Below are 9,077 nucleotides of genomic sequence, written 5' to 3' on the forward strand. Positions count from 1 at the left end.
GATCCTGATGCTTCCTGGCTTGGAAATTCCACTGTTTGCTATTTGCTGGTCTCTGTATGGAATTGTTTGTCTGGCCAGGGTAGGGGTCCTCGTTGTCACTTCCTGGGCTCTTGGTTTTTTGAGTCTGTGTTGAACCGGAATTAGTTTGCTGTTCTTACTGAAATGATAAAGAGACATTCAGAGAATCCACAGAATGAGTAAATAAAGATTGGGAAAAGGTTTATGGATCAAACACCCAGTTTGATCTTCATGAAGACTAAGAAAAGGAGTAACACGATTCTTTTAACTTAAAAATAAACGAATTTGCATCAGAAAAGTAATCTTTGTTTATTGTGCGTATTTAGAAAGGGAGAAAAACACTTCATGATCCCATCTTGCAGTTACTAAGACTGTTGACCTCTTCATGCCTGTATGTGTGTACTTTTGTATAATAGGATTACTGTGCCTGCTGTTTGATAGTCTTTTTTACAGTTAACAGTATATCTTTCTGTGTCATTAAAATTTGAGTTTTTTGTGGTTTTTAATCCTCCCTCCCCCTGCCATTGTAAACCAGGCCATGATGGACATCTTTATAGCTAAATCGTTATGGACATCAATAATTATTTTCTTAAGTAAATTACTGGAAGCGAAATCACTGGTTCAATTGATGTATAATACTAAACTACCCCCGAGAAAGATTGTTCCAAGTTAAATGTGTTCAAAATCTCCTCTGTTTACTTAAAACAGAAACAGCTGGTCCCTCACTTCCCGTGGGGTGTATTGAGCCGCCCCCTCAAGCAGTTGCCCTAGCATTTCTCCCCTGGTTCCAGCTGGGGGTGTTGCTTTTATCCTTTTCTTTCCCACGTTCCAGTCAGATCAGTCCCAACCTTCCTTTATTTCACTTTTCTCCCTCCACCTCTAAGGATTTATCTCCTTAGGGAGCCGAGCAGTCTCTCAATACCAATTTGGAATTTCCAGAATCTCTAGGAAGACTTCATGCCCAAATGATGTTAGTAGCCCATTGCATGGAAAGCAGAAAGGAACACAAAAGCACATATCACTTCCACCTGTGATACTGGACGGGTCCAAGTATCTCCATCAGAGCCCCAGGAAGAGTATTGCATTGCGCAGTAGGGGAGGAAGGAGGCTGGCTTCATGGAAGATGGTGTTAGACGGGCAGTGTTGGAATGTTCCAACCCTGGACAGCCCTACTGCTAGGACACTGTCCACACCCTTATACAGGGGGCTGCGTGATATGTCTTCTCAGGGATTAATGGGAGCAAGATCTGTTTTCTCCAGTCAAAAAGAGGACAATTCCTTGAATCAGGGAAAGGAAGTTTGTATTCCTAATGTCCCTCTACCTTAACCTCCCCAAAGAAGAGTAAAAGTGAACTGACTATTCTTAGCCTAGTTTCTAGGATAATTATCTCTCTTTACTGCATCTTTCCTCTCCAGGTTGCGTGGCAATTAATATTTAGTTGTGTACTTTCCTCTCTGTGTCTCTTAAGGGAAGTCGTAGCACCTTTTCAAAAGAAGGAAAGAAGAGGATTTCATGAGAGGCTAATCTGAAACTGAACTGTGAGTCTCAAGTTCCTTTCTGATTTACCTAAATACTGGAAAGAATTTTCTCCCTTCTATTTATCCAGGACTAGCTGGACAAAATAAATGTTCATTAAATTCTTGTTCGCTGAAGACTTAAGTGTGGGGGTTAGGAAAACACCTGAGGTTGTGTTTCCCAAATTCCTGTGGGAGAGAGGCATGGAGAGGTGGAAAGAAGGAGGAGGGAAAAAGAAGGCAGGAGAAGTAAGTTATGGCCTGGGGGCATCACTCTGACCGAGGATGGAGCCGAAGCCTCCAATCACTGCAGCTAGTGACTGGGACCCTTTATCCCCCGCCTGGAGCACAGTGCTTGACTCTGGGGGCTCAGGCTTCCTCTGACAGAGCTACAGGGATCTGGGCCACACCCGGAGTCGGCAGCGTCCTAAAAGGTGCTAAGAAGCTAAGAAGTCCGAGAGATTTGCTGAGCACTTTTCAGCCGCCTTCAGCCCCTTTGCTGTAGCTGCCACGGGTGTCCAAAGATCTTAACTGGTAAGTTAACACAGTATGAATTAGGTAACATTTTATTGAAGCTCATCATTAGGTCACATTAATAATTTTCCAGCCAGCACCTTACCACCTGCTGTGCAGGGTTTCCTATCACTTACCTAAAACCACTGTCTTCAAGCTCCAGAACGCTGCGCTGTAGTCAAGGTTTTGGTAAGGTCATGACCACTTCATTAGGCATTTATAGCCCCTTAGTCTTCTGTGGACTCCCAGAGGCAGGGCCTGTGGTTTGTTCATTCTGTGTCCCCACGGCTGACAGTGTCTCACAGGTGACACCAGAGGGCCTCTGAAAGGCCCTATACGAGAAGGGAATAAAGGATCATATTGAAGCCTTTGTTTTTCCTTCTACTCATTTAACTGTATTTGCTTTTCTCTGATCTGGCTTCCCCTCTGTGTCCCTGTGTCTAGCACCGTGCCTGGCAGGTGACAAGTAGAACCTTCAGAAGCCTTATCTGGTAAGTGAATGAAATTAGCATATTGAAGAGTCCTCTCTCTCTCTCTCTCTGCCTTTACATGTCCTTGGTTATATTATTTGCTTTTCTCTCGGTTGATTCCAGCACCATAGTGACATACTTATAAATGCTTGAAATCCTTTGAGAATCGCACAGAGCAATAGCACATCTGTGTACCCTAAGCTTATAGAAAATGTGTTCATTATAAATGTTATTGGTCAGACTAAAACTTGAATAAATAGATGGCAGATGTTCATGATGAAAAGCCTACATATCATAAAATTGCCTGTTCTTTCTAAATTGGTTGGTAGGCCCAATATAGGGTTTTTTGATTTGTTTTGTTTGTTTGTTTGTTTGCTTTAGAGAGAAAGAGACTGAGAGAACATGAGTGAGGGAGATAGAGGAGTAGAGGGAGACAGAGAGAGAATCTTGAGCTGCCTCAATGCTCAGTACAGAGCCTGATGCCAGGCTGTCTCCTGTGACCCTAGGATCATGACCTGAGCTGCAATCAATAGTTGGATGCTCTACTGACTGAGCCCCCAGGTGCCCCAGTCCAATACAGTTCTACCATAATTCTACCAGAGTTGAGGGAAGGCAGAGGGAAGGAGAATAGGGATAGGGAGTAAAATTTTGTAAAAATGGTTCTAAAATTCATCCAGAGTAATAAACTGGAGGAAATATCAAAAAATATATAGACAGTGAGGGCGCCTGGGTGGCTCACTTGGTTAAGTGTCCGACCTCAGCTCAGGTCATGATCTCACTGTTTGTGGATTTGAGCCCTGTGTCAGGCTGTCTGCAGACAGCTCGGAGCCTGAAGCCTGCTTCGGATTCTGTGTCTCCCCCTCTCTCTGCCTGTCCCCCACACATGCTCTGTTTCTCTCTGTATCAATAATAAATAAACATAAAAAAATTAAAAAAATATATATAGACAGTGAGTAAGGGGGGAAAAGATTGATTTTTCCAGATTCTAAGCTATAGATACTGCTTTAAGAATGAACAAAGCCCAGGGAGCCTGGTGGCTCAGTCCATTGAGCATCTGACTTTGGCTCAGGTCGTGATCTCACAGTTTGTGAGTTTGAGCCCCATGTTGGACTCTGTGCTGACAGCTCAGAGCCTGGAGCCTGCTTCAGATTCTGTGTCTCCCTTGCTCTCTGCTGCTTTCCTGCTCATGCTCTGTCTCTCTCTTTGAAAAATAAACATTTTTTAAAAATAAGAAAAAAAGAATGAAGAAAGCCCTTGTGATACTGGCATAAGATAGAAATAGATTTTAAAAATTAAAACAAGTATAGAAAGGTATTTTTGAAAGTCAATTAATTTTAAACCATTTGAAAACAGAGGAATCCATGAGTCCATACCAATAATAAGTATAAATAAATGAAAGAAAGGAGGACTATTACTTGCAATAGAATGTTGAATGCCAATACTCAGTAAGTATGGAAGGGGTGCCAGAGGTAGAAATAATTTTACAGCCATCATGGTAAAGATTGGCTCAGACAAGAATCATCAATGGATATTCAATCAATGGGATGAGGAGATAGACTGATGGGGAGCAGGATATTTGCATGGCCTTAATGTGGCTTCCTGGGGATTGCTTATTCATTGAAAGGGGAAAATACCAACTATAGGCTGATTGCCAGGTGATCAAAATTACCATCACCAGTGAGGGACAGATGAACATCATGTGTCACTAGCTACAATACAATGAGAAGGACATAATGCACTTATATAATAGCCCAGCTGGGAATGCATAACCTGAATCTAATCATTAGGGAATGTCAGGCAACCGTCTCCAAAGAAAAAACAGAGATTGCATTCTTCGAAAGGAAGGAAGGAAGGAAGGAAGGAAGGAAGGAAGGAAGGAAGGAAGGGAGGGAGGGAGGGAGGGAGGGAGGAAGGAAGGGAGGAAGGGGGAAAGAAAGAAAGAAGAAAGAAAGAAAGAAAGAAAGAAAGAAAGAAAGAAAGAAAGAAAGAAAGAAAGAAAGAAAGAAAGAAAGAAAGAAAGAAAGAAAGAAAGGAAAGAAAGAAAGGAAAGAAAGAAAGAAAGAAAGAAAGAAAGAAAGAAAGAAAGAAAGAAAGAAGAAAGAAAAGTCCAACATTAAAGGGGCATCTGGGTGGCTCAGTCAGTTAAGCATTCGACTTTGGCACAGGTTATTATCTCACAGTTTGTGGGTTCTACCCCTGCCATTGGGCTCTGTGCTGAGAGCACAGTCTGGAGCCTGCTTCGAATTCTGTGTCTCCCTCTCTCTCTCTCTGCCATGCCCCTGCTCACTCTCTGTTTCTATCAAAAATAAGTAAACATCAAAAAGCATTTTTAATATCTAATGTTATAAAAGACAAAAGAAACAAAAGACTGAGTATATATACACCACAGTAAGAGACATGACAACCAAATGTCTCAATACTGTACTGGAGAGAGGAAATGCTATAACACACATCACTATGCCAGTTGGTAAAATTGGAATATGAACTTTAAGGTATTGTGTCAATGTCAAATTTACTTCAATTGATAACTGTCTTGTAGTTATGTAAGAGAAATTCTTTTTATTTCTTTTTTTTTTTGGTCTTTTTCCTTCTTCTTCTTCTTCTTCTTCTTCTTCTTCTTCTTCTTCTTCTTTATTATTTGTAAGACATACACACTGAAGTATCTAGAGGTAATGAGCCATGGGGGAGGCAACCTACTCTCAAATATTCAGGAAAAGTTGCAGGAGAAAATACTTATATAGAAGATGATAGATAGATAAGATAGATGATAGGTAGATAGACGGATAGAAAAACAAAGCAGATAGGGGAAAAGTGTTAGCAATTGGTGAATCTGGGTAAAGGTCACATGGATGTTCCTTGTACTGTTATTACAACTTCTCCATAAATTTGGAAATATTTCCAAATAAAAAGGTTTTTCTTAAAAGTACACGTAGTTACAGTTCCATTTATGTGAGTTTCAAGAATAGGCAAAACTAACAGATGATGTCAGGCGTCAGAATAGACATCTGGAGGTTATCTCTGCAGAGAGGGGACAGGAAACTGACTGGAAGGAACTCACCGGAGTGACCTGTGATGGTGGGAACGTCTCGTATCTTGATCTCAGTAATGGCTACGTGAATGCATATGTTTGTATGCAGTGAGTTGTCGACTTAAAATTTGTGTACTTACACATATTATATCTCAATTACAAATTACGTTTTTAAAATTTCATTGTGAGTTGAGAGCAAGTCACATGCATGGTAAAGTAGGGACAGTAAGTGAAGGATGCAGTGAAAGCAGCAGCATGATACCAAGAAATTCATTCTTCAAAATGTGCCTCAGAACTTTCACACATGAAACAGCTAAACCATTCTAGAGTTCCATAGAACCGTGTGCAACGGGATGATATAATTTACCCCGTCACTGCTGAAGGAATTCAAGTCAGAGAAGGATTGGCAGGGAGATTGGTTAGAAAAATCTCCAGAAAACTTAAACTGAGGCTTGGCAGAAAATACAGGAGTTGGAGAGGGAGAGGAATGTAGAGTGTACATCTTCCTAATTTCCCTTCTTTGACCATTTGTGTAAGATTTTACATCTGTGAGGCTTTGATCTGAAACCGCTTTGGTCTTTTTTAATGCACAAATACAAAACTGAAGAAGACCATACCGATGGAGCTAAGAAATAAACAAGCATGTTGTACCTCTCTGAGAGGAAGTTTTTAAGTTTTTTTTAAAATGTTTTTGTTTATTTTTGAAAGACAGAGAGAGAGACAGGGCGAGCAGGGGAGGGTCAGAGAGAGAGGGAGACACAGAACCTGAAACAGGCTCCAGGCTCTGAGCTAGCTGTCAGCACAGAGCTCGATGCAGGGCTCGAACCCAGGAACCTCGAGATCATGACCTGAGCCGAAGCCAGACGCTTAACCGACTGAGCCACCCAGGTGCCCCAAGAAGAAGTTTTTAAAAAGGTCTACAGTCATAGATTCTCAAGACCTGAGGCTGCAAGAGAAGGCTGCCACTAACCAGGTCAGCACACTTAATAAAAGCCCACGTTTATGGAGGGACCTCTCCATGTCCTCAACACTGTGTCACACTGGGGACAGCAAGTGTGCTGCTCCCAGCCCTGCCCTTGAAGAGCTTACACTTCATGGGCTTATATAACAGAGACAGAACAAACGGCAAGTTGGGACATCTCATCAACAAAGTGAAATGAGATCTCATTGTTTTGCACGCCCTCTGCTCCAGAACAGAGCAGTGATAGCTGACATCTGTAAATTGATATAGCCAGGCTCTACAACAGATAAGCCAGAAAATGGGGTGACAAAACTAACAACATAGACCAGAGAACAAACTGAAACATAAGCTTCTTAAGACATGGATATGAAAGAAAAGGAGAGCATGGGGTTAAAGGGACCAAAATGCTTGACCCAAGAAGGGAGACTAGAGTAGAACTTGTTCCATGAAGCCGACGAAGGGCTTTGCCTTTCCAATACCCTCGCCAAATGAAGACAAGGGAAAAGAAACAAAAACAAAACTATTGTTGACTATGGCATTTGCTATGTCAGAGATTACAGCCTAAGTTTTACAACCAAGAGATACACCACATTCCCACTGGCCCAGGAACTGGATTTGCACCATCTCCATTGTCACCAGAGATCAGGATCTTTTGAAATAGTTTTGGACTAAGGGCCCAGAAGCGAAATAGAAGCAACTGCAAAATGATCAGATGAGGACAGATGAGCAATGAGATAAAAAATAGAAAGAGAAAATGCATTTAAAAACATTTTTTTGAGAGACAGAGACAGAAATTGAGTGGGGGAGGGGTAGAGAGAGGGAGTCACAGAATTGGAAGCAGACTCCAGGCTCTGAGCTGTCAGCACAGAGCCTGAACCCATGAACCACAAGATTATGACCTGAGCCAAAGTTGGATGATTAACCAACTGAGCCACCTAGGCGCCCCGAGAAAATGCATTTTTAAGAGTAAATAAATAAAATGTCTTCCATTCAAAACCAAAAATTTAAAAACACAAGAAATCAAATGGTAAGAAAAAGCCAATACAATCAGCAATCAGAATGAATTCCCCCATGTGATATTAGTCATAAACGGTACAACAAAGATCTTAAAATTATGTGTTTAGGATATTCAAAGAGTGACTAAATTTTAAATTCTGTTGAACATGGTAAAAAGAATAACAAAATAAAAACAGATAGAAAGGAAACAAGAATAGATTGCTATATCAGGAAATGGTATACTCCTAACAATTTAATTCAAACTATGTAAAGCTCATACAAATATTATTACAAGGGGAAAAAATCACAAAATTTGAGCATATTTCTATCAGGTATGTTAAACTGATAAAAGAAGCAAAAAAAAAAAAACAGTAAGGACATAGGAGATTTGAACAACACAATGAACAAGCTTAATCTAATGGACATTTATAGAGCCATTACTTCCTGGCAGCGCAAAGTTCCCTCTGGACTCTTCTTGGCGTTAATTAATATTTTACTCTCTTCTGGAAAATTCATCTCAGCTTCAGTCTAGATGAGGTTCCTGTCATTTCTGCCTTTATTGCCTCAGTGACAATACTAACAGCTAAAACTTATTGAGGCCAGGGACTAACTACCTTGTTAGCTAATTTAATCTCCAAAATAAGTCTCGAAGGTTGTGCTTTCTGAAAACGGGAGCTACAAGCCACGTGTGACTCATGAATAGTTGAAATGTGGCTGATCTGAATTGAGATGAGGTATAAACAGAAAATGCACCCCAGACTCCTAAAACTTCGTACCAAATAAAAAGGTCAGCCATTAATAATTTTTATGTGTCTTACATTTTGGACACAGACCACTTCATCTACCAGCAACAAACAAGGCGAATCTGTGACCATCATGGAGCAAGGCAGAAAACAAGATGACTCTAAAGTTCAGCACAAACCAAACCATAAACGTAACAAAGTGTCCACCTCTCCAGCTCAAAGAAATGACTGCTTCTTTACCAATTACAGCCTGAATCCTTTTGTGCCCCTCACCTCAGAGTGATAAAAATTATTAAGGTATAATAGGATCACTCCTGCTCTAGTACCCAATAAAGGAAAACCACACTATTTTTTTTAAGAAATGGTTTATCACTTCTATTTTTTATACAAAACACATGGGAGAAACCCAGCCAATCGCCACACAGCTGCTGCCAAATGGGAAGGTAGTTTCATCCGACTTCCAGTCAAAGAGCATGCAACTGAATGTTTCTTTATATGTGACAGTAATTGTCTCTGCTTTTCCAATTAACTGGATTTTTTCCCCCAGTTTATTTATTTTGAGAGAGAGAGAGGAGAGAGAGTAAGAGGAGGAGCAGAGAGAGGGATTGAAAGAACATCCCAAGCAGGCTCAGCACTGTCAGCACAGAGCCAACGCCGGACTCAGTCCCACGAACCATCAGATCACGACCTGAGCCGAAATCAAGAGTCAGACACTTAATCAACTGAGTCACCCAGGCGCCCGTTCATTTAGCTGTTTTTAAAAATCCACATGTCCCCATGATTTCCTCCGTCCCAGTTACAGTACAGTGATGCGGAGGAAGAAGATCGGTTAA

General features: G+C 41.0%; 1 long non-coding RNA gene across 2 annotated transcripts; it reads left to right on the forward strand.

Annotated features, from left to right (window-relative positions):
• The first annotated feature begins 1,357 nt into the window (after positions 1-1,357).
• Positions 1,358-8,592, forward strand: LOC115292843. 2 transcript variants are annotated; one of them, XR_003909167.1, is made up of 3 exons: positions 1,358-1,557; positions 2,491-2,537; positions 8,333-8,592. It is a non-coding gene; the product is annotated as an uncharacterized LOC115292843 (long non-coding RNA). The 2 variants fall into 2 exon arrangements; XR_003909168.1 differs by lacking the exon at positions 1,358-1,557 and adding an exon at positions 2,038-2,067.
• Positions 8,593-9,077: the final 485 nt, after the last annotated feature.

Source organism: Suricata suricatta, chromosome 5 (genome assembly GCF_006229205.1).
Source record: "Suricata suricatta isolate VVHF042 chromosome 5, meerkat_22Aug2017_6uvM2_HiC, whole genome shotgun sequence".
NCBI lineage: Eukaryota > Metazoa > Chordata > Mammalia > Carnivora > Herpestidae > Suricata > Suricata suricatta.